This window comes from Mauremys mutica, unplaced genomic scaffold, assembly GCF_020497125.1.
Source record: "Mauremys mutica isolate MM-2020 ecotype Southern unplaced genomic scaffold, ASM2049712v1 Super-Scaffold_100108, whole genome shotgun sequence".
NCBI classification, from domain to species: domain Eukaryota; kingdom Metazoa; phylum Chordata; order Testudines; family Geoemydidae; genus Mauremys; species Mauremys mutica.
The window spans coordinates 311,179-337,174 of NW_025423270.1; positions in this window are offsets into that span (position 1 = coordinate 311,179).

Sequence of the window (25,996 nt, forward strand, 5' to 3'; positions counted from 1 at the left end):
CTGAGTGTGGGAAAAGCTTCAAGCACCGCTCTGCCCTTATCACACATCGAATAATCCACACGGGAGAAAGACCCTACACATGCTCTGAGTGTGGGAAAAGCTTCAAGCACCGCTCTGCCCTTATCACACATCGAATAATCCACATGGGAGAAAGACCCTACACATGCTCTGAGTGTGGGAAAAGCTTCAAGCACCGCTCTGCCCTTATCACACATCGAATAATCCACACGGGAGAAAGACCCTACACATGCTCTGAGTGTGGGAAAAGCTTTAATCAGAGCTCTGCCCTTCTCACACATCGAAGAATCCACACAGGAGAAAGGCCCTACACATGCTCTGAGTGTGGGAAAAGCTTCAAGCACCGCTCTGCACTTAGCACACATCGAATAATCCACACGGGAGAAAGACCCTACACATGCTCTGAGTGTGGGAAAAGCTTCAATCGGAACTCAACCCTTATCATACATCAGGGAATCCACACAGGAGAGAAGCCCTACACGTGCTCTGAGTGCGGGAAAAGCTTCAATCGGAACTCAACCCTTATCATACATCAGGGAATCCACACACGGGAGACGCCCTACACGTGCTCTGAGTGCGGGAAAAGCTTCAGTCGGAGCTCACACCTTATCACACATCAGAGAATCCACACAGGGGAGACGCCCTACACGTGCTCTGAGTGCGGGAAAAGGTTCAATCGGAGCTCACACCTTATCATACATCAGAGAATCCACACAGGAGAGACGCCCTACATGTGCTCTGAGTGTGGGAAAAGCTTCAATCACTGCTCTGCCCTTATCAAACATCGAAGAATCCACACAGGAGAAAGGCCGTACACATGCTCTGAGTGTGGGAAAAGCTTTAGTCAGCGCTCAAACCTTATCAAACATAGGAAAATCCACATGGGTGAGAAATCTTATGGATGCTCTGAGTGTGGGAAATGTTTCTTTCATCATTCAGACCTCATCTTACATCAGAGAATCCACACAGGGGAGAAGCCCTACACATGCTCTGAGTGTGGGAAAAGCTTTAGTCAGAGCTCTGTCCTTATCAGACATTGTAGAATCCACACAGGAGAGAAGCCCTACATGTGCACTGAGTGTGGGAAAAGCTTCAATCGGCGCTCAAACCTTATCAGACATAGGAAAATCCACCTTGGAGAGAAGCCCTAGACATGCTCTGAGTGCAGGAAAAGCTTCAAAAAGCACTCAAGCCTCATTAGACATCAGAAAAGCCACATGAGAGAGAACTGTAATAAATCCCTTGACTAGGGTTGGCCAAAAAATTTTTTTTAAAAAAATCACATTTGCTCATTCCTACTTAGTTATTTTTGTACCATCTTCACCGTGGTCTCTCAGCTCCACCAGATCAGTTGCCTGCTTCTGCCTTTTGCAGCTCATCCTTCTTTGGGGTCAGTCCTGTGATCTTTTCTATCAACTCCTTTCCTTCTGAGTCATAGGAGTGTGTGTCCCTCCTGCCAGGAATGTTCATCCCTCCAGGTGGGGGGAGAGAGATTTGATCCCAACAAGCTACACTGAGGCAAAAACTACCCGTGCCTGACATCCACTAGGACTGTACATGTTGTTGGCTGCTCAAGTTAGTGATCTTAATGTAAAAAATTGTAGTGCAGATGCAGCCCAGGTGCAGGGGTTGGCATTAGCTTTCCCCTTGACCTGACCTAAACTCCATCACTTTTCCCAGTCTAAACAAACCCTGAGCATCACGGTTATACTGTTCCCCCATTTCACAGCAATTGTTAGTCATCAAGTTCCCCCTTGGGGAACAAATTGTTTCATTCCCAGTTGCTCTGATGTTGCTTCAGATTGTGCTGGGGAGCAGATATTTTTATTATCAATTTCCGCACTTAAACTATATTGAACTATAACAAAGAGCAGGAACAGGGCAGGGATAGGGGGAAATGTCATTTCACCTGTTGCAACCACAGACATAGTTAGGGTAAATCAGAGGGATTCCCTTATTCCCCATCACCATCCTCCTTCAATCCGTGCTAGAACCTAAGAATCCTTTTCCTTTCCCCCGTTGTGGGATGGGAGACTTCCAAAAGTGCTCCCTGTGCTATAGCACATGGCTAAGCTCAGAGAATAAACCCCAAATAGCCCCTGAGCTTTGCTTTTTGAATTCTATGTTTCCGATTACTTCAAGCCTGGACACTGTGATTATTTACCAGTTTCTTTATCACTGTTTCTACCACTGTTCTGTAACATTTTTTGTTTTTTCTGGGACAGGGTTGTTATTCCTTTGCCTAATCCCAACCTGGAAGGCCAGGGTGTCTGTTTTCTCTGGCCCCTCCCCACAGAGAAATCTGACAGGGTTGAACCTGCCAGGAGCAAACAAAAAGCCCCACTGGTCACACACACAAAGCAAATAGACACACACAAGACACAGAAGAAACTGAATTATTTGAGCTATCAACATTTCCATTTTCCCACAGCATGTTAGTTCTGAAGGTTGTTTTAATTTGTTTATTTTCTTGGAACCAGAACTGGGAAAAGAGACACTGGAGTCAGTGTGTCATAAACAGATAGTTAAGGGTTAAGGTCTCTTTTACCTGTAAAGGGTTAACAAGCTCAGTAACCTAATGAACACCTGACCAGAGGACCAATCAAGGGATAAGATAATTGCAAATCTCTGGGGAGGGAAGTCTTTGTTTGTGTTCTTTGTTGGGGTTGCCGTTCTCTTTTTGGATCTAAGAGAGGCCAGACATATCTCCAAGTTCTCCAAGTTTTCCTGAAGTATTAGAAAGGCGGTTTAGTCTTATAATTAATTTCTACATTTGCAATTGTATGTTTGCTGAAGAAATATCTTTATTTCTGTTTGCTGTTACTTTGATTATTCTGAGAAAGAAGGGGAGGGGGAAAGCCTCTCCAGGTTGATAAGCTAGACCCTGTATATTTTTCATCCTGGTGTTACAGAGATAGTGTACTTACTTTCTCTCTTTTAATAAAATCTTTTCTTTTTAGAACTTGATTGATTTTTTCCCTTGTTTGGATTTTCAGGGGAAGAGGAGGGGGGAAAAAGTGAATCCCTCTTTCTTGGATTCAATAAGCTTGAATCAAGGTATCTCTCCCAAGGCCTAGGGGGGGGGAAGGGAAGGGGGATAGGGAATCCCTCTTTGTGTTAAGATTCAAGGAGTTTGGATCTGTGTTCCCCAGGGAAAGTTTGGGGGAACAGGAAGTGTGCCAGACGCTAAAAACTTGGCTGGTGGCAGCTTTACCAGATCTAAACTAGGATTTTAGTTTAGAGGAGTCCATGCAGGTCCCCATCTTGTGGACGCTAAAGTTCAAAGTGGGGAACAAACCTATGACACAGTGGAATTAGAGCAGGGAGGGATAAGTCTCATGATTTGTCACTAACCAAAGGCTTTGTGAACAGAGCGATAATGTTACTGAATGGTCTGGCTAACCCTGCAGTTAGAAACAATCAGCTCTATGGGTGGTAAATTGACAGAGGCTCTGCTGCTGATCATGAAATAGAAGCACATTACCTTTAAACAGCTGCTATTTCAATGCCTCTGGAAGTACAGAAAACAATGATCTGTGTTAAAGGAAAGTTGCCATTTCTCAGAGCCCCAATTTCTGTTGTGTGTGTACAGGAAGGTTTGAATGTGTAGCAGGTAGTTTAGTAAAACTTAACTATTTTATGTGTGTAACAGGCTCCTGCCCACCTCCAGCAGAGGTTTCAATCATATACGATGGCAACTTACGGAATGTCACACAAATTAGTCCAACCCTCCCCATATTCAGTCTCTGACCGGAATGTTCGAATGAGGCAGAGAACTGGGAAAGTATCGCAGTAGGAATACATTAAATGTGGGATTAATCAGAGCTGGGCTGCAGACAGAGCCTGTTCTAGAGCTGGTGAAGTGACAGGGACACGCTCCCGCTAGTGCCGGCTCTGAAATAACAGCAGAAGCAGATCGAAGAGAATGAGCTCATGGGCAGCTGCCCTGTCAGTGCATCACTCACCTGGCAGGTGTTACACAAAACACAGCCCTTCCCCCCACTGCCACCACTTCATTATACTGTCCATGGGGCTCTTTGTCCTGCAGGACTTTGATCTCTCCGGGTGGTCCATGGTGATTCATAACAGAGCCATTAGGGGAGCAGGAGTCATCCCAATGGAAATCTCTCCACTTCTTTCTCAGTGTTACCTTCTTAGCCCTGGCTTTGGAGATGACATTAGCCTTACTCCTGTCTTTTTTTTAGGTATGATTTTGATCATCTTCTGGGGCTTGGCAGCTTAGAACTTTTGAGGGCTTTTCTCTGCCTTTTTGGTCCCTGCTGCAGTCAGTACATTCTAGACATGGGCATGGTGACCTTCCTGAGGATCTTGACAGCTTTAGCCAGCTTCTTGGTGGCTATTTTCCTGCTCACAGCCACTGTCGTTTTCTCATGCCTTGTCCTGGGGGCCCAGCTGCTGGTTGAATGGGAAGGAGCCAAAGTGCTGGTGACTTTAGCCCGCACTAAGTGGCCTTTGCTCGTCAGACTCCTGAACCCCAACTGGATGTGGTTCTTGTTCTCCTGCACAGCACAGCCCTGGAGAGGAAGGATCTGCAAATGTACATTCATATGATCCCTTTGTTTAATTGATGAAAACATAAACTAGACACTTAGAGGCTTGGAACTGATTTCAGCTGATGGACAGGTTTGCTAGGTTTTTATGCATTTGGGCAGTGAAATGTTGAGTGTCACATTCATTTCAAGCATTCCCGTATAGTGGAGCTCCTGAACATAATGGAGAATGGACATGAAAATGTTTTCTCTTTTTAAAAAAAAAAATAAAACAATAAGCGGCTTATTAGAGAGCACTTGAATTTGAAGCAAGGACCACTTCATCTGCAGTCAAACACTCTACCACTGAGCTATACCCCCTGAGAGCAGATGCTTTCCCCATTGTAGCTGAAGCACATCAGTGATTCCAATAGCAGGGGCAGGTTCTCTCTGGGGCACAGAGATTTTTCGGGGACTTGGTGGCTCCTTTCTTTCCTCACCCTGGAGTAAACTCAGCTTTTTATTCCATGGTACATGTTTTATGGACTAACAACAGCAGCTTGAAGAAAGAGGAGAGTGAATATCTCACTCTCAGGGCTGAAGGTGGCCACGTCCCCTCTGACTGACCGTTGCCATTGCAGGAGAGAAGGTTTCAATGGAATTGAATGCCCTGGCTCAGACTAGAGACACAGAAAGGTTTTGCTGTTCGTTGAACAGCAAAGGAAATTGTGTCTGTGTGTGAAACTGAGGAGGGACATGAAACGCCCACAGGGTGGCACAATGCCCTAAACTAAGGCAGGAGGGTGAAGGAATGGGGCTGAGGAATGACTGAAGTGGACTCACCTGGGATTGAAATGACATTTGTTTGTGTCGGGCAGTGAGAAATGTGACATTAATTCAGATGCAGGGTTGAAGCTTCTTTAGCTCCTTGTAGAATGTGAACTTGATTTCCCTGAAGGGAAAAGGGGAACGTCTGGGGCGGCCTTTAGTCCCTGGCCGGAGCAGTGTATGAAAAAGGCTCCAGAGACGCAGCTGGCAATTACAGGCCACTGAGGTTAACGTCAGTACCAGGCACATTGGGTGGAATTGTAGAGCCCAATGATTAGACCCATCGGTGAACGGAATTTGCTGGGTGTAGCGGGTGGTTCCCTGCTCCTGCCCTGCGGGGCTTGAAGCAGCCCAGGAGAGGGCTGGGGCTGGGGCAAGGAGCCTGGGCTGACTGGGGGAAGCAGGCTCAGCTGTGGCCATGCCCCAGTCAGGCCCAGCTGGCCCCTATAAGAGGCTGTGAGCCAGGAGCCCAGTCAGTCTCCCTCTGCTTGTAGCGAGAGAAGGGCCTGGCTGCAGGGACCTAAGCAAGACACCTAGAGTGGGAGCAGGGCTGGGGAAGGGCCAGAGGAGCTGGGAGCTCTGGCCTGGAAAGCCCCAGGCTGCAGGCCTGACTATAGGCTGAATAGGTGCAGGGCTGCAAGGGGGCAGCCCAGGGGGAAGCAGAGGCGGCAGGTCCAAACCCCTTTGCCTGTGATGAGTGGCTCATACTGCAGTCTGCCCCAGTGAATGGGGGCTGGATGGAGACTGGGCAGTAGCCAAGACTGAAGTGAAGTGGGGATAGTGGGTGGGGGTTCCCCTGGGAGGGGGAGACCCAGAACTGTGGGGGTACTGCCAGGGAGCAGCACCCTGTAAAAGGGGCACTGGGGTCCTGGGAGGAACAGGGGGCCAGCTGCGGTAAGGTGTCTCACCGGCCTGCAGAGTGTGCTCTGACGGCTGGAGAGCTAATTCCCAAGACAACCAGCAGGAGGCGCTGCCGGGTGAGTCTGACCCCGCTTACACTGGGGAAGAATGAACACGGTTTTTGTAAAGGAAAATCATGCCTCACGAATCTACTATAATTCTTTGAGGGAGTCAACAAGCATGTGGATAAAGGTGATCCCGTGGATATAGTATACTTAGATTTTCAGAAAACCTTTGACAAGGTCTCTACCCGAAGGCTCTGAAGCAAAATGGGATAAGATGGAAGGTCCTCTCTGGGTTATGTAACTGGTTCAAAGGCAAGAAAGAAAGGGTCTGATTCTCAGAATGGAGAGAGGTAAATAGTGGTGTCCTCCTGGGGTCTGTACTGGGACCAGCACTGTTCAACATACTCCTGAGTGATCTGGAAAAAGGGGTAAACAGTGAGGTGGCAACGTTTGCAGATGATACAAACCAACTCAAGTTAGTTACGTCCAAAAGAGAGTGCGAAGTGTGACAAAGGGATCTCACCAAACTGAGTGACTGGGCAGCAAAAAGGCAGATGAAATTCAATGTGGATCAATGCAAAGTAATGCACATGGGAAAACATGATCCCAATTCTACATCTAAACTGATGGGGTCTAAATTAGCTCTTACAACTTAAGAAAGAGATCTTGGAGTCACTGTGGATACTTCTCTGAGAACATCTACTCAATGAGCATCGGCAGTCAAAAAAGCGAACAAAATGTTGGGAAGTCATTAGGAAAGGGATGGCTAACAAGACAGAAATATAATATTACCTGTCTATACATCTGTGGTATGCCCACATCTTGAATACTGGGGCTGGTCCCCCATCTCAGAAAGATATATCGGAATTGGGAAAGGTACAGAAAAGGGCAACCAAAATGATTAGGGTGTGGAACAGCTTCCATGTGAGGTGAGATTAATAAGACTGAGGGGAGTTTTCAGCTTGGAAAAAAGATAACTAAGTGGGGGCTAGGATGGAGGTCTATAAAATGATGACGGGTTTGGAGAAAGTAAATAAGGAAGTATGAGAGGGGTAGCCGTGTTAGTCTGGATCTGTAAGGAAGTGCTATTTACTCCTCATAACACAAGAACTGGGGTCACCTGATGAAAGGAATAGACAGCAGGTTTAAAACAAACCAAAGGAAGTATTTCTTCACCCAACACACAGTCAACCTGGGGAAACTTTGCCAGAGGATGCTGTGAGGGCCAAGACTATAACAGGGTCCACCAAAGAACTAGATAAGTTGATGGAGGATGGGTCCATCATTGGCTATTAGCCAGGCTGGGCAGGGATACAAAACCATGCTCTTGAGGTGTCCCCAGCCTCTGTTTGCTGGAAGCTGGGAATGGGCGACAGGGGATGGATCGCTTGATGATTCCCTGTTCTGTCGATTCCCTCGCGGGCACCTGGCATTGGCCACTGTGGGAGGATAGGATTCTGGGCTGGCTGGACCATTGGTCTGATCCAGTATGGCCGTTCTTATGACCAATAGAGGGCAGTCCCCACCAGCAATATTTATATTTGGTGCACTGAAAGGGCTAACTTTCCAAAGCTGACCAATATGATCAGTGAAAGTGTTTTGGAGAAAAAACTAAACAGAAGAATGTAAATGAAAATTGGGAGCTATTGTTTAAGGAGCTTGTTAGATGGGGCATAAGTCACGCTGCATAATTAGCTGAGCTTGCAATGGCCTTTCACTCAACTCGCTGACATTTCTCCATCTGCAAATGTGGTACCCATTTTAAAATCTAGATCCAATCAATTAGAACACGTCAGGGAAGATTCTAGGCATCAATGATCTGATCATTGGGTTGATGGTGGTAAACAAGAGATTCCCATAAGGCTCCCTCCCTTCCTCTTCCCAAGGGCCACCATCATCCTCTCTCCCCTTTCTGCTCCCGCATCCTCTGCAAACTTTCAAAGACAGATGCCTTGTGATGGCCTTCGCTCATGGGGATGTTGCCTAGTGGTCAGTGTTTCGGTCCTTCGGGGGGGAAGGGTGTGGCAGATGGCAGGGGAGCCAAGGCCTCCCATGGGCTCTGACCCAGGCCACTCTGAGTGCAACACTTCCTGCCACCTCGCTATTGTCCAAAGTTTGCAGTTTATCACAGGAAGCTCTGAACGGTGTCAGCTCACTGCTTGGCCCCTCTTCGTGGCTGGGTATGGCATGGCAGCTCTCTCCTTCTTGGGGTGGCAGCTGTGTCTGTTACGCTGACAGATCCGGGTCAGTGACTTGTCGGTGGGTGGGATCGAACTGGGAACTCAGGAGCTTAGTGCGTGAGCCTCTACAGCATGAACTAAAAGCCACCTGGCTGCTAGAGGGAGAGATAAAACGAGTCTTTTCTACAGTCTTAGCTAAGTGATCTCAGTGCCACTAGCTGGGACACCCCACCACACCCTGGAGGTGTGTGGGTTACATACTTCCCCTAGCTGAGGAAGCGCATCCTGAGCTTTGGAGAGTTCCCAGCTGTAATCCCGGACGACCCCTGTAACGATGCAGCCTGTGGTGGGACACTACTGAGAGTATCAATTCAGGACAAATTGCTTGGAGCAGGGCAGTCACAGCCCGAGGCTGGGTGCCCTTTACTATTAAAGCACGTCACAGCAGCCATGCAGAGAGGACTTTGGTTTTACCCCACTGGCTAATTGGACATCATAGAACCAATTCCCTCAGATATTCCAGTTCCCTTCTATCACCACCAGCCCCGCTCCTTATGGGGATGAATGGTTATGAAAACCAAAACCCCAGTAAAAGAATACAGGTTCTCTCAAAGGACTAAGCCCCAGATCCAGGTCAATAGACGAGTCAGATCTTACCCAAATCCTTGCAAATCCTTTAGCATCTAAAATCTAAAGATATATTCATAAAAAGAAAGAAATATAGATGAGTTAAAATTGTTAAAAGAAATCAATTACAAAATCCAAAGATATATTCGTAAAAAGAAAGAAATATAGATGAGTTAAAATTGTTAAACGAAATCAATTACAAAATCCAAAGATATATTCATAAAAAGAAAGAAATATAGATGAGTTAAAATTGTTAAACGAAATCAATTACATCCAGGAATGGCAAAGTTCTTGGTTCAGGCTTGTAGCAGTGATGGAATAAACTGCAGGTCAAATCAAGTCTCTGGAGAACATCCACAGCTGGGATGGAGCATTCAGTCCTTTGTATAGAGCTTCAGTTTGTAGCAAAGTCCCTCCAGAGGCATGAAGCAGGACTGAAGACAAGATGGAGATGAGGCATCAGCCTTTTATAGTCTCTTGCCATGTGGTCTTTGCTTTCTTTGTCCCAAGGACACTCTATTCCAGCATGTGGCATAGAAAAACCTTAGAGGTATGTCCATAGGCAGGTCCCTGCATACCTTGCTGAGTCACAAGGCGTATCTGCCTTCTCTCAGTGGGTCGATTGTATAGCTGATGGTCCTTAATGGGCCATCAAGCAGGCTAGGCAGAACTGACACCAACTTGTCTGGGGTATTCCCCAGAAGCAGAGCACAAGTTTGAAATACAGGCAGCATAGAGCCAATATTCATAATATTGAATTCGTTGCATCCGACGAAGTGGGTATTCACCCACGAAAGCTCATGCTCCAAAACGTCCATTAGTCAATAAGATGCCACAGGATTCTTTGCTGCTTTTACACATCCAGACTAACACGGCTACCCTTCTGATACTTAATATTCATAATGTCAACCACAAAAAATGACAGACATCTAGAGATGGCATAATTATAATCAGCCAATCAGAACCTCTCCATAGACCCCTTACATGACAACCTTTCTACAATATTGGCAGCAAATATAGAACAGCGGTCGCAATGGTGATCTATACAGTTACAGATTATGTCAGTAAAGTCACAGGAGGTGACACAGCATCAGTGAGACTGATACTGGAATAGCCTCCAGTTTTGGTGTCCTCATTTGAAAAAGATGTTGTGAAACTGGAGCTGGGGCAGCAAAGAACCACCAAATGTTCTGAGGGCTGGAGAAAAATGCCTTCTAGTGAGCTACTGAAAGAGATCAACCTGTTTAGGTGATCAAAAGAAGATTGAAAGGTGACTTCATTGAAGTGTTGAAGTGCCTTAATGGAGAGAAAAGATTGGGTATTAAAGGGCTCTTGAATCGAGCAGAGAAAGGCATAACAAGACCCAATGGCTGGAAGGTGAAAAGAGACAAATTCCTATTACAACTAAGGCACAAATATTCAACAGTCAGGATGATTCACCACAGAAACAAGCTACCAAGGAAAGTGATGGATTTTCCATCTCCTGATGTCATTAAATGAAGACTAGATGCCTTTCTGGAATGTGTTTGCCCCAAAAGTAGCTCTTGTGTCATACAGGAGGCCTGTGATATGCAGGGGGTCAGATTAGATGCTCTAATGGTCTCTTCTGGCCATAAAGTCAACTAATTTCTGAAAAACTGAGTGTAGCATTGGGAGCAGCGTCTAATGTTTCCCTGTCTAGCCGGCTTCCTGCCTAGAACGAACACTCCTTGAGTGGGGTGATCCACAGGGAGTAGCTCAAACCTCCAAAGTGCCTGGCCAGGAGCAGGACATTGGCACAGCAAGGGAGGGGTGTGGCAGTGACATCACAAAGGCCTTTGGCAGGACCTCAGCCTATTGGTCCAAGGTGGTGGGGAGGTGGTGACCTCACAGAGAGATGCTGACATCAGCCAGGCAGGACAGGGGCGAGGGGCCAGGGAAACCTCAGAGACCCCTGTGGTCTTTTTCTTATCTAGGATCCTATTACCCTGTCCCGATTTTTCACACTTGCTGTCTGGTCACCCTTGGGTGTGCACATGTGGGGTCCCAGCTGCTCCCTGCCCCCCTCATTGAAGCAGGTGTGCAGGGTTACTGCCCTGGGAACTGCAGGGCACCAGCGGGCATGGGGTGGCTGGAGGCAGGGCAGGGGCTGATTGGAGGTAGGGTCTGGCTGCAGGCAGGGCAAGGGGTGCGGGACTGGCTGGAGACAGGGGTGTGTGGGGCAGGCTGGCTGGCTGCAGGCAGGGCAAGGGGTGCGGGGCTGGCTGGAGACAGGGGTGTGTGGGGCTGGCTGGCTTCAGGCAGGGCAAGGGGTGCGGGGCTGGCTGGAGACGGGTGTGTGGGGCAGACTGGCTGGCTTCAGGCAGGGGGGTGCAGCAGGAGTTGGCTGGAGACAGGGCAGGGTGTGCACGGCTGGGGGTGTGTGGGGGCTGGCTGGCTTTGGGTGGGGCCACGGGGGGGGTGCGGCAGGAGCTAGCTGGAGACAGGGCAGGGGGTGTGGCAGGGGCTGGCTGTGGGCAGGGCAGGGGGTGTGGGGCTGGCTGCGGGCAGGGCAGGGTTGCAGAGCTGGCTGCAGGCAGGGCAGGGGGTGCGGGGCTGGCTGGAGGCAGGGCAGGGGGGTGCAGCAGGGGTTGGCTGGAGCCGGGGCTTGCGGGGCTGGCTGGAGACAGGGGCTGGCTGCAGGGAGGGCAGGGGGTGGAGGGCTGCTGAAAATGTACTGAGAGGTATTTGAAGGTGAAGATAACACCATGGTTACCAGGTGACTGGCACATCCTGGGTTAAAGAAAGGAAGGGACCTGGAGTTAATAGTCTGAAGTATTTGTGTTACCAGCCCTGTCACTGTCTGACCCCCCTTCAGTGCGGAGCAGGTGTGTACGTTGCTGTGTGGAACGCACAGACTCCTGCAGAGCAGGGGCAGCTGTTTCCATTGCAGAGAGCCTGGCACTTAGGAGACTTTCTTGACTTGCTGTTTTGAAGCAATTCAGTAAAATAACGGTGGAGCTACAATGTCCGGTCCAAAATTTCAGCCCCATTGGTGCAAAAACACTATTTTAGGATCTAAACAGGAGGCTTCCAGCGCTAGGCCACCTGACCAGAGAGCTCAGTGGGGGCGTAACAGCTGCTGACTCTGAGGGTCCTGGGCAAAATCCACTTGCAGGTGGAGGCGATTCGATTTATTTGATCGATAATGAGGAAGGCGAAGATTTAATCCCAGGTATTTTTAGTAAATGTCATGGACAGATCACGGGCAAAACCCAAAAGCTCATTGCCCATGACCCGGCCATGACTTATACCATAAATACCCCGCATTGAATCGTGGGGAGGGAGGCCCAGGGGGTCTGTGGCACCAGCTGTGGGTGCAGGGAGTCCAGGGGGCCCGTGGCACCAGGTACTTGGGGAGAAGCCCCGGGGACCCACTGCCACTCCAGATGCTGCCAGGTGAGGGGAGCCCCAGAGGCCAGCCCTGCTCCGGCCACCTCGGGACAGGTGCCAGGAGCCACTGAGCTGTGGCTGCTCCTGCCACCCTTGGAACCACTGCTCAAGCTGTCCCCAGGCCAGCTGCTGGGGCAGCCACGGAGTCAGCCGCAGTGGCCACTGCAGAAGCCACAGAATCTGACTTTTGCAGCCTCCGTGACACAGAGGGATCCCTAATAAAGAGACAAACCCCTCCCTGCTGTGACTGCAGTTCCTGGAAGGAAAGAGATGAACAGAAAGTGAAGAGAGAAGGAAAGAGACAGATTCCCTGTCACCTCTCTCCCCTGCTCCCTCCCCCTTGTATTCTGTAACCCCATCTCACTGGGTTCCCTGTGCTGGTGCCATGGGGGTGACACTAGAGTTCTGGGGATTTGGGGGGAGGGGAAGGGGGCTCTTCACTTCTCAGCATTTCACACAAATTTGTCTTTGGGCTGAAGTTTCTCCTGTGAGGCCTCTCAGTCAGAGCTGTACCCCACCCCCTTCAGTGGGGGTGTGTGTGTAAATTGCAGAGCAGGCAGAGAAGTCGCCCATAAAGGGTCATATTGTTCTGGTGACTGGTTCTGACCTGGGTCCCACGTCCTCTGACACAGGCTCATGTGCAGAACATGGGAGCTCTGGCTCGTCCTAAATGCTGTAGAGTGTGAGTTCTTGGGAAAGGGCAGGGGAGAGGGAGCAAGAGGAGAAAGGCAGAGACATTGGAGACAAGGAATTGGGGGGAGAAGGAGAGAACAGAGAGACAATAAATGATTGAAGCAGAACAGGTGTCCCAGCTCAATCTTGCTCATCACAGGTGTTCAGAGAGACAGGCAGTTGCGGGTTTTCCAGTGTCAAGTCTGAACTTTGATTCTAACAATGTGCGTTGAAATATCAAGGGGATCTCCACATACCTGAGCTCTTCCCCCCTCCCCTTTTTTGTATTAATTTTTATTTTGATGTGTTTGGCTTAACCGTGATCGTCTCTTTCCCCACCTGTATTGCAATTTGGGGTTTATGTTTATTTTGCCTCCCTTTTGTTCATGTCATTATAATTGTAACAGCAAAGGAACCTGCAGGAGCAAAAACTGACTCAAAACTTCATTTCCCCATCATGCCGGAACATCCTACAAAGAGCTCACGCAGCTGGAATCATAACACGCAAGGCCAGGGGACGGGAGATGCAGGTTTCCAAGTGTTCTGTCTTTCTCAGATGACACATTCCAGCCCCTTGTGTGCCTCCATCCTGTATGACCTGCTGGACTTCGACACATTTATTATTTCATTCTATAGATAATGTGTTTGTAACACAATGTGACTGAAATTGTACCACTTCCAGATGAGGAAACAACAAAAGAGAAAAGCCATTATTGCATTGACTGGGAATAAAACCCAGATGAAGTGCTTAGAAAGCACCCATGCACACCACTATACCAATGCATCTGGCAGGAGTAGCTTTCCTGCAAGCTGTGAGTGCTGGCAGAGGGAGTGACATATGACCACAGAGTTAATGAGCAGGGTGGATGGGCTGGAAGCTGCCTGACAGCTGGGAGCAGAGTTAGGATCCCAGAGTGACTGAAAGGGGGCAAAGGTGAAAACAGAGCTCACTGGGAGCTGGCCCCACACCCGCCCCGCCCCAGGAGAGGGGAACTGAAGCTCAACTTCAATCACAGAAAAATCTTCCCTGAGAAGGAAGGGGACAGCTTGTTTTAAAGACCAGGTTTGTGTTTGTTCCTGCTACATACGGAGGGGCTGGGTAGTGCTGATTCCAGCCCCCAGACTCTGGGAGGATAAGGAACAAATTCAGGCTGCCAGTGACCTGCAGGAGGGAGATGATCTTTTGACAGTGACAGATGCCTCGTCCTAAAGGCCTTTGTCTGCCCCCTTCCAGTGACTGTTTGGCACAGGAATGCAGCCCCCACTCCTGGGTCTCTCCTGGGGAAATAATGTTTCTGTGCAAAACACCAAAGCTTTTAACAGAAAGGAAGAAAAGGAAATGGCCACATGATGGGACTAGGCCATAAGGAATGAAACACAAGATGCTTCTCCATGTGCATTGACTTTTAACCTTGTTTGTGGTGGTGTTGTATCCATGTTGGTCCCAGGGGTCCCCTAGGGCGCCGGGCATTGGCCACTTTCGGGAGAGTGGGCTAGATGAACTGGTCTGACTCAGTGTGGCTGTTCTTATGTTCTAACTGCTGGTTATGGAAGAGACGACCTTCCAGGCTACACAGAACTGAAGAAGGGTGCTGGGTTAGCTCCACAGCTTGTCTCTTTCACCAACAGAGGTTGGTCCTCTGCAAGCTCTTACCCTCACCCGCCTTGTCTCTCTCGGACTCTGAAAAGTGTTTTCTCTCCACTCCCCTTGGAGAGACGTTAAGTTTCCCTTTGGGCAACTATCAGGCTGAAGCAATTGTATTGACTGTGACACTAGAATTGAAGATTTAATATTATAAATAAATGAGTCTAAACCTGAGGTTCTGGTTTTCACATTGGTTTTTCTAGCTCAGTTCCCAATGCTCTTCTAGAAAGGCCTCCAGGCTGCCTGCCCAGCCCAGCAAAAGTGGCCAGGAGAAAGCCCACACTGCTGCTCTTTCAGGTACTTGAAGGCTGCTATCAAACCCCCCTCACTCAGTCAGTCCCCAGTCTGTGGCAGTGCCTGGGATTCTTCCATCCTAAGTGCAGGACTCTGCAATTCTCCTTGTTGAACCTCCTCAGATTTCTTTTGGCCCAATCCTCCAATTTGTCTAGGTCGCTCTGGACCCAAACCCTGTCCTCCAGCGCTTGGATTCTTTACATGCTTTCACAGAGCGAAGAGCACATGTTCCATGATTTCATAGGGCAGAGTTTTGTGCTATCGGGAGCTTTCCCTGTGTGAATTTGACAGGTGGATCAACATAGAGACACATTATGACCCTTCTCAGGGTGCTGAGGGATGTGAGTCTCCTTGTTGCCACCTGCCACAAGGAAGAGGGAGTTTTGCATTTGGCAGCTGGATGTTAGTGACCAAACTCACCAGCCTGCTGGAACTCAAGGACCCTCCTCTGAGCTACAGCAGCCACCTTAACCCTTGAGTTCCTTCAATGTGTCCCCCTCTGGGGTCCAGCCCAGATCACCAGATACCCGGTGAAATCCCAGATCCTCTCTTCCCCAAGTATCCCAGGTTACTAGTTTTACTGTGGACCATTGCTACTGTATCTCACACAGCACCTGAGTACAGTTATCGAACAAGCAAAAAATTTATTTAACAACGGATAGAGATTTAAACAAACAAACGTGAGTGATGGAAACCAACTGTGACCAACTAAACAAAGGCAGAAAGTGATAGAATAGAAAGGCCAGCACAAAAAAACAGAGAGAGGAACAATAAGATACTAAAAGGACAATGGTTGGAACTCTCCATTTCTCTCAGTCTTTGGATTGATGGGTACTAGAGCTGTAGCAATAGTTGAGGAACCAGGGTAATTTAAATCAAATTAACTTTTCAAGATTAGCCATCATTTCCTGTATGACTAACAAAACACAAAAACAAGACAACTTTCAGTTTTCCAAAATAATTCACATTATCACACAGTCTGTTACTCTTTATCCAATAACTTCACCTATAATTTCATTTTAATTGGTAACAATAACATATTCAAAGATCACAAATTCTTGTCATATATGTTAGTTTTCTTTTAATCCCCATTGCCAACAACTGAACCTTGGCTCAAGTTGTGGTTTCTTCCAACGTAGGTCCCAACCACTTCTGTGAGTTCATATATCTCCGGATCTTCTGCCATGTGTGTTGGTAGAAGGGGTCTTCTATGTCGGAATGTTTGCATCATGGAGAAAAATACCTCTCTTTTCACACTTTTTAATCTTTTGAAGTAGGAGGAGGTAGAGAAGTAATGTAGATGCATAAAACACAAGAGAAACCTCTCTGGTCTACACTAAAGATATTTATCGGGATAACTATATTGCTTAGGGGTGTGAAAAATCCACACAGCTGAGCAACGTAGTTACACAGACCTAACCCCCTGTGTAGATAGTGCTACATGAGCGGGAGAGCTTCTCCTGCCAACACAGCCGCCGCCGCTTGCGGGGGCTGGAATAATAAAGTCAGACAGGAGAGATCTCTCCCACGGGCTTAGAGCATCTGTTATAGCAGTGCTACAGCAGTGCAGCTACACTGGTGGAGCTGTGCCAACATCAGCTTAATTGTGTAGCCACAGCGTCAGACACAAAACCATAGTCTCAGGACTCAACATGCGTGTATCCGGAAGTCTGAAATTGGAGGCTGACACATTTGTTGCCTCATTGGTTACCATCATTTCTACAGCTGGAAAGTCCTTGTTACCCAATCAGGAAGCCAGTTTGGGATCCACAGGGAAGGACTGTGCTATGAAGCACTCTCTCTTTGCATCCAAACAGTGAAGGATGACTGTTCTCAATCTAACCCTGGTATACTTTGGAAATGTAATCAGTGACACTGAACTAGGAAGTGGAATTGTACAAACAATTTTCCTTGGGTCACCATTGCTTCCTTTACCGGGGTGGAAACCAAGAACTGGGTTTGGACTCTTTCAACCTCAGCTCTTTCCAAATCCTTGGTCTTGGATAGGGTAAAGTTACAGTTCTCTGAAGTAGAATACTTTACAAAACCACTTAAAATCTCAGCAGTGTTAATGAGGAATGGCTTCCTGAAACATGCCCAGCTTTTCTTTAATTCGGTGGCACAGGTCCAGGGAAGGGACTGGATACAGGCGTGGATCAGAATCTTTGTTAGTTCCCAGAGCTGGAGATTCTATTAAAAAATGGCTATTTTTCGGAAGCTATTACATTTTCAACACTGGTTTCATTTTATACACATCTTTAGCACCTATAAAGGATAAATTTGACAAACTCCACTTCTATTTGCTCAACATCTGTGTCATGAAGGGCTGCATTTCCCATAGCATAGGATTAGCTAGGAGAGATCTTCTGTAAGGCCTGGGTTACAAATGCTTTGGGAACCAAACACATGGGCATTTTGCCTAGTTCAAAACCACTTATCATGGAATTCTCTTCCCAGATCATTGGAGACAATATTGCCTTAAACAACTGAAATACACTGTGATCAGATGCACTTCCTTCAGTTAGTTGGGGTTCTGCTGTTGTTCACCATTTCTGAGTGGAGATTTTAAATCACTGCTGTTTCTTTGTTAGCCTGTCCAGTAAATTAGAGAGTTCTCTCCTGTTGATAGAACTGCACTTCAACTTTCTCCATGTCATCATGGAGGGATGGGGAAAAAGCAAAGCTGAAATCATACATGAGGACTTTAGCAAAGGGTCATTGTCTTAAATTCTTCAATAAATCTGAGCTGCACCCTATCAAACTGAACTAATATCCTACTGGGTGACCAAACAGCCTTCAGGAAAGATAGAAACCCACATCACAGAGAGACAATACATGACAAAGAAAGTGTCAAGTGAAATTTCAGAGCAGGTTACATCTGATTATTCAGAATCGGGACAAGAGATTCTCCCATCACATTCTCCTCTGATCCATTCAAACCTGCTTCACTCATCCCTGTCTCCATAGTCAGTTATGTTATTTACAAATTTTTTAGTATCGTAGCATCCCCATAATGAGGGGAAAACAGCCCTCTTGCCAGAAGTGGCTTTACAATAGATGGAACCTGGGATTTAAACTCTAAATGATCACACTGTATTTGGGATCCATTTGAATTCCCCTCCCAGGACTTTGACACTCATCTCCAGTCATTGCGACTCTGATATAGGATTAAAGAAGTCAAAACATCATCTGCAAGCACAGACAACGGAGAATGCTTCATCACATGACACTTTGAGAAGTGGATGGATAGACTGTGACGAAGATACCTTTTGCCTGAGCCAGGCAGAGTTTAACAGTTCTGCAGTGATGGGGAAGGAGGGAATCTGAGTCACCCCATCTCCTTCCAGTGTCACAGAAGCTGAAATTATACGGTTTTCCTGCCCCTGCTCCTCTTCATTTACATATAATTTGAAAAATTCCCAATATATTTGCTCTTCAGCACAACCCAGAGCAACGTGAGAACAATTGGCAAGGATACAATCTGTATCACTGGTGACTCTAATAATAACTTTGCAATAGGAGGAATGGTATAAATGTAACCCTCCCTGGTTCCTCATAGGAAGGGCACACTCCAATTACTTGTGGGACAATAGAAAGGACAAATAGGTCCATCTCAAAAGAGGGCAAACTGCAAAAGGCAAAAATGGGCCACTCATCGGGACAAGCTGAGGGATAACGGTGCTGCACACAGTTCAAAGAGCTTGAAAAGTTACTATGTGGGAATCAGGAAAAGTATTAAAGAAAAGAAAGTCTTGATAGCCCTAGAGATGTTTACAACATTTATCTCACTTGCATATTCTCTGATGGCTAACATGGGTTGAGCTGCGACTGAAGGTTTTCCCACACTCACGGCATTCATAGGGCCTCTCCCCTGTGTGGATTGTTTGATGCCTAATAAGGTGCGAACTGCGATTGAAGCTTTTCCCACACTCAGTGCATTCATAGGGCCTTTCCCCTGTGTGGATTCTCTGATGTTTAGAAAGGTCTGAGCTGATAGTGAAGCTTTTCCCACACTCACTGCATTCAAAGGGCCTCTCCCCTGTGTGGATTCTCTGATGTTGAGAAAGGTTTGAGCTGCTAGTGAAGCATTTCCCACACTCACGGCATTCAAAGGGCCTCTCTCCTCTGTGGATTGTTTGATGCCTAATAAGGTGCGAACTGCGATTGAAGGTTTTCCCACACTCACTGCATTCATAGGGCCTGGCCCCTGTGTGGATTCTCTGATGTATAGAAAGGGCTGAGCTGCGAGAGAAGGTTTTTCCACACTCCTTGCATGTATTTTTTCTCTTTCGCCTGAGAATATCCTGCTGTGTTGTGGTTTCCATGAGGACCTTCTGAGTTCCCCAACAGGAAATACATTTATTCACTTTCTCCCCTGGCTGGTTTCCTTGCTCTGTTTTTGGTCTGTGCTGAATCTCACAGGAGTTTCCCTGCTCATGACTCCTGGACACATTCCTTTTCCATCTTTGCAATAATGCCCTGTTTTTACCCACTGGCTCAACATTTTCAGGCTGAGAATTCTGCTCCTCTTTCTCACATGCCTTTGCATAACCTGCTGTGATAGAGACAGAAACCTCAAACAGGGATGGAAAGGGGAAGACCAAACAAAAACAAGTGCTGAAGACAGGTCAAATAAAAATCAGGAGCTGAACTCCCCCAAACTCTTCCCCCAAATAGGAGAGAGGAGGGGGATGAATTCAGCCTTCACATCCCATCCAAATACGCAGGGGGGAAGGGAGGAAGCTACTGCCTGGTGTCTGCTAGGATCTATAGGAATCCATGAACCATATTTACCCTGAGGATATGACCCCTGCAAGGGACAATAATGAACTGAGAGACCTCCCCAAGGGCTTTGTAGGGCATCCCAGATGTTTCCTTCAGGCACTTACAGATTCTGAGGTGGTTTAATGTTTCCTCACCTGTGCAGGGAGTTCTCAGGATCTCTCTTTCCTCTGAACCCTGGAGGTCTGGGACCCATGGCTCTTCCCCTTGTTCCAGCTGGGAGATCACATCAAGTTGGAAAACTAGAAACCCTGCTCAGATGAAAGAAAACAAAGGAGTTCAGTTGATTTCATAAGACTTGGTCATAAAAAAAACATTCTATTAATTTAACTTCAGTGCTTAGTGTGACCTGGTGGGCCAGGGGCAGTTCTCACTGAAAATGCCAAGATCAGGGCAAGCTGAAAAAGGGAGAGCAGATGCTCCCAAAACTGCTGGTTAACACGGAAGTTAAACTCACCGATCAGTCACCAACTGTGCTTCTGATTCCCCACATGGATTATCGAGAAGCTGAAAAAAGAAATCACACAGCCCCCTTCATTGCATCCCAGTTCTTTGGCTCCTATTCAGCAGCGAGGTCCAGTACAGTGAGAGGTTATTTAAAAACTCTGCTCACATAAACAAAGTGTTCCTCTGACCCCGAAGGGTTAGCCACATCACCAGGTCAGTATAGGTTTGGATATTACCCAAAATTCCATCCTTCCAGCCAATCCTTTAGCATCTAAACTAAAGGTTTAAACGAAAGAAAGACAGAAAGAAGTTAAATGGGAAAGCAGTCAGATACATTCCAAAATGGATATATCAGGTTCTTAGCAGTATTGGTGAGTTTTTGGCTTGAAAGTCCGTCTGGAACACATCCACAGCTTGGATGGTGTTGTCAGAGCTGTACCGGTATGGTGCTCTGCTTTCTCCTTGTTGATATCACTCGGCTGCGTGCGTGAGTTTCCTCTGTGTGCTGCCCCAGCTCTGCGCAGATAGCTGACACAGCAGACCCGATGAGAACCCCCAATAACCACAAAGTCTAGTAAGGTACGAAGGCACGTCGGCCAGGTTTATTGTCAAAAAAAGTACAGCCTCCGGCTCCCCGGCAAACGTAGTCCAGGGTGCTGCTAAGGTGCAGCTAGCCAGTACATATGTACTCCCTGACAATGGACTCAGCTCAGTCAGTGGCGGGATTTCCACTGCCCCCTAGGCTGGACAAAGACACCGCCTTCGGAGTGCATTCTTATACACAGAGACAAACAAGTTACACATCACACCTGACGTATTGAGGGGCCACCTTTCTATGTAGCAAGGTACAACCCCTCTACGTATTAAGGTGCCGCCTCTCACCTTGTACATGTTGGTTCGATCAAAACAACTCTATCCATCATTTTACCCTTTTGCCCCTGTCATTGGGATGGGTCGGCCTGTCCTTTTATTATCTATGGAATGTTTCAGTATAGTGTGTTCTAGTGCTGTGTTTATACTTCGGTATGCTAGGTGAATATATGTTTATGCAGCATCAGCCCTTTTCGTGCCAGCTTCTGTGAGCAGGGCCTACCTCTGGCTCACAGCTTAACTTTGCTTTATGTTAGCAAAGTCTTGACCATTACTTTAGTTCAGGCCTCAGGCCTCATACTGGGCCTTTATCAGGGCCTGCACTTACTACAGATGGGTCATTCAGTCCTTTGTTCCAGGGTTCAGTTTGTAGAGAAGTTTCTCCAGAGGCAGGAAGGGGGATTGAAGCCAAAATGGAGATGATACAGCTGCCCTTTATATTCCTTTTGCTATGTGGCCTGTACCTCTTGTGTCCCAAACACAAGACTCACAGCACATGGCATGGAAAAGCCTTGGAGTTCTCATTACACAGGCATACCCCGGCATGTCTTGCTGACTCAATAGGTGTATCCCCTTGGTCCTTTCCATGGGCTCATTGCACAGATGATGACCCTCAATGGGCCATCAAACAGGCTAGGCAGTGCTGATGCCAATATGTCTGGGGGTGTCACCCAGAAACACTGCACAAGTCTGGAAATAGAGATGTACCCTACATATCTATAACTCACAATACAAAGGTGATAGAAACATAGAAACAAAATTATCATACTTGGCAAATCATAACATTTTTACTGACACCTTACATGGCATATCTAGCACGATTCATTGCAATTTTATCAGATTATATTATTATTTTATTATTAATACCAAAGTGTCTCACAATTCCATACAGTGTCACACATGGTAAACCAGTGAATTCCGAGGACCAGTTCCCCAGGTCCTTGAAGATGCCCAACACTATGCTTATGAGGGATTGAAATACCCACATATCTGCTGGGAACACACACACAGACACTGTGTCAGTCTATACCCCTGTATTCACTCTTCTAGAAAATTATGATCAATTTTGTACACAGTATGGCTTGTGAGGCATCATTTGAAAATGCATAACCTACTGAATATTATCCTCCTGTTAAAATGTGTAGTAACACTATATGTAAAGTTATGAGATTTTACTGTATGATAATACTGAAAAAGTTACAATTCTGGGGAACACCCACAGAGCAGTTCCTCAGAGACAGCAAGGCAAACAGCTGGTCAAACAGCCATTCTCCTGCAGGGGGAAGGTGGGAAGAAGACATTTACATTCCATCACAGGGACCACTTGAAGTTGTTGTGGAAAACGACCACACGATTGATTTTGAATCAGCTCAGCCTGCGGTTCTTTTCTTGGTTAAAAGTGCGCAGGGGGCGACAGCTATTGGAATACTGTCCCCCTGAGCTAAAAATCACACAAGCCTTTTAAAACTTAAAACCCCAAACAATGACACATACGTTGCTCGTTAATTTCCTTATTTGGAATATATTGCAAAATATGATGCAGGTCAAAAGCAAGCTGAACAATCAGTTTTCCATATTTGGCCTTTCGTGTTATTGTTATTACACCTGGTGATATGGGAGCAAGACTCTGCATGTCTCAAGAAATGTCACTACCAACCTAGGCCATTTTCGCATGCTGGGGTGCAATCCAGAGCAGTGAGGAGTTGTGTCATCTGTAATCCTGGGTGAGATTCAGTGTTCTGCTGCTGGAGATCCCCTGTCTGGATACCCCCAGCCAGCATTCAAGGACGCACCGAGTGGCTGTGTGATAAGTAACCCTGGACCGGCAGCTCTGACTCCACTCGCCTGCTTGTTACAATCCCAAGCACATTCTGGTTTGGGTAGAGAAGGCTCAGGGTTTGAGAGAAGGCCGGAGGTAGGAAGCTTCTGTTCGTTATGCTGGACCTAACCCCCAGTTTTACTTGAGGAAACAGGAGCTATTTGACACTGTGCGATACGGCTCCTGTGCTCTGTTCCCAAAGTGTTCTGCAGCATGGGAGGATCTCTGGTAGTGTGTGTGTGTCACTGGCATATTGGGGTGATGCTGCAACAGGACAGAGTAGAGGTGGGATTGTGGGGGTGGCATGAACCTTCACTCTTCATTTCCCCTTCCAAGAACAGAGGGAACAGGAATCCTTACCCAGCGAGGTCACATTCTCATAGTTCTCCTGCATGACATCCCAGTACAGGGCTCTCTGAGTGGGGTCCAGCAGAGCCCACTCTTCCCTGGTGAAATGCACAGCCACCTCCTCGAAGGTCACCGGCCCCTGAAAGAGCAAGAGTCCAACACTCAGTACCTGCTGCCCCACTCACAACCCCACTATTCACGGAACAGCAGCACCTGGTAAATGGAAGCTCTGGGAGGCACATGTTAACAGAGTCCCACCTCACCTTGCTTAGAGCAGCCAGGAGGCACTCACAGCCCCACTATTTGTGGCAGAGAGGAGCCAATCAAATATAAGCTCTGGGTGGATGGCAGTCAACAGAGTCCCATCCCGACCCCGCTCAGCGTATCCAGCAAATACCAGGGTGAGGGGACGAAGAGAGAGCCCCTTGTCTCTCCCAGCAGATCCATCACACACCTACCAGCCACCGACTGATACAGGAGACGGAGCCCCTAGCAGGGTCCAGGGAGAGCTCCCTGGTAGGAAGCCCAATAACCTCCTCATTGTGAGGAGCAGGATATGAAGGGAGAGGCAGCTCCAATAAGCCTGACTCATGGGTGCCCCCTTCATATCTCACAGCAGCCGCTGGTTAGTGAGCTCAGGCTCCAGCACTATGAGTCTGGTCAGTTTTACCAGCCCCATGTAGGTGGGCTATTTTCTTTCTTCACAAATTAGGGCATTTCTACCTCCGAACCTCCTGGGTCTGTTCCTAGAATCTAGGGCACTTATTAAATAACTCCCAGCAGGTTTGCCACACCCTGGCCTCCTCCTTTCCCCACGCTGTGAATTTCCTGCCCCGCTCCAACCTCCAGACCAGACTGTGCAAACCCTCCCATCTCCGGTATATTTGCTGTCCCAATCTCTACCTGAGTTGGCTCCACTGCAGCTATTTCTCTTCCCTGTCCCACGCCAGGCTGGGATGAGCTGGAGGAAAACATGGACGTCATTCTGCAGCCTGTCTGGGGGAGAAGGGCAGTTGTGGGCGTTTCAGAACCGGTTTTAGTTAACTTCACATCAGAATTCCCCCAGGCCGTTTCCCTGCAGACAGACACCCTAGATTCTGCCATGCTGGGAAATGCTCAGTCTGTTTATTACAATGTAGACCTGGCCCCCGCTGCCAGGCTAAGCCCAGAAACATTTTTAACCTCCCTTCTCCCTCCCCTCACCCCCTAACAAATTCTCTGAACACAAGGCTAGAAAAGAGCAGAACCAAAGGAGTCACTGTGGGGGATTCCCTCGGACACTGACTCCACGGCAGCCACACCCCAGCAAGGGGAATATGGAGTCAGGAACTGGCTTTTCCTCTGTCTGATCCTTTGCTTGTTCACTGGAAAGTGGTTCTGCCCAGGGATGCAGCAATACATGTGTCTGGGTGAACTAGAGAGCGGGAAATCTCTCCCCCACCTCATTTCTCCCACTGCCCCTTTCAGTCTCTCATTCCTCTGTCCTCTCTCCCTGCCCCTCTGGCTGGGACAGTCCCATTCCTGGGGGCTTTGCTCTCCCAGGGCTGGATTTTCTCCTGGCAATTGCTACTGGGAGGAGAAATGAGGAGGGGCTGTTTGTGCAAAGTCACTTTCATGCCAGACCCCAGCACTTTCCCTGAGGTCTTTCAGTTACCTGGAGACTCTGGCTCAGAATTTAGTATTAACAGGTGTGAAAGTAGAATGAATTATTGTAAAAATAAGAATGGATTAAAGAAACCCACCCTGGATCGATCCAACCCCCTTAATACTCCCATCTCATTGTAAAAAGGACAAAAAGCCCCTTGTTCTGTTCCCCTTTGTTGTCTGCCTCAAAAACTGATTCTTTAGTGTTCCACTAGCAATTCAGCAAGGGTGGGGGGGCTCCTCAACTAGCCCCCACCCTTCCTGGTCCCTTTCCTTGAACATTTATTTCAAAATTGTGAAGTGACCACAATATCACTCACAAACGGTTCATTGGAAAAAAAAAAAGCAGGATCAGGCCCAGACAAGCAGGCAAGCAACAGATAAAGGCTTTGGCTACACTTGCATTTCAAAGCGCTGCTTTGAAGCGCTAAGTGTAATCAAAGCGCCAGCGCTGGGAGAAAACTCTCCCAGCGCTGTCCGTACTCCACTTCCCTGTGGGGAATAACGGACAGCGCTGGGAGCGCGGCTCCCAGCGCTGGGGCTTTGACTACACTGGCGCTTTGTAGCGCCGCAATTTGCAGCGCTGCAGAGGGTGTGTTTTCACACCCTGCTGCAGCGCTGCAAATTTGTAAGTGTAGCCAAGCCCAAAGAAACTGAAAAACAGGTTGGAAGCCCTAAGGGCCTAATGTCAGGAGTAAGAAAAGCAGTAAGTGCAGGCATGAACCCCTGGAACAATACCTAAAATGGTGAAATCTGAGGTGATAAAGGTGTTATTTTGGGAGATAAACAAGTGATTTATGGAAAGAGAGTGAAAAGTTAACTCTACAAAGGCTGGAGAGAATTAAGCAGTTAAACTTTGTGAAAATGTTAAAAAGGACCATGTTAAAGAGAGAATTCTTGGTTTCTTTGCAGCCATTCTGAAGGGAAAATGGGCCCTTTTCCAAAAGAATGCCTGTAAATAATCCAAATATATATAGAGCTATGTAAAAACAAAGCAGTGTAAAGGAATAGAAAAT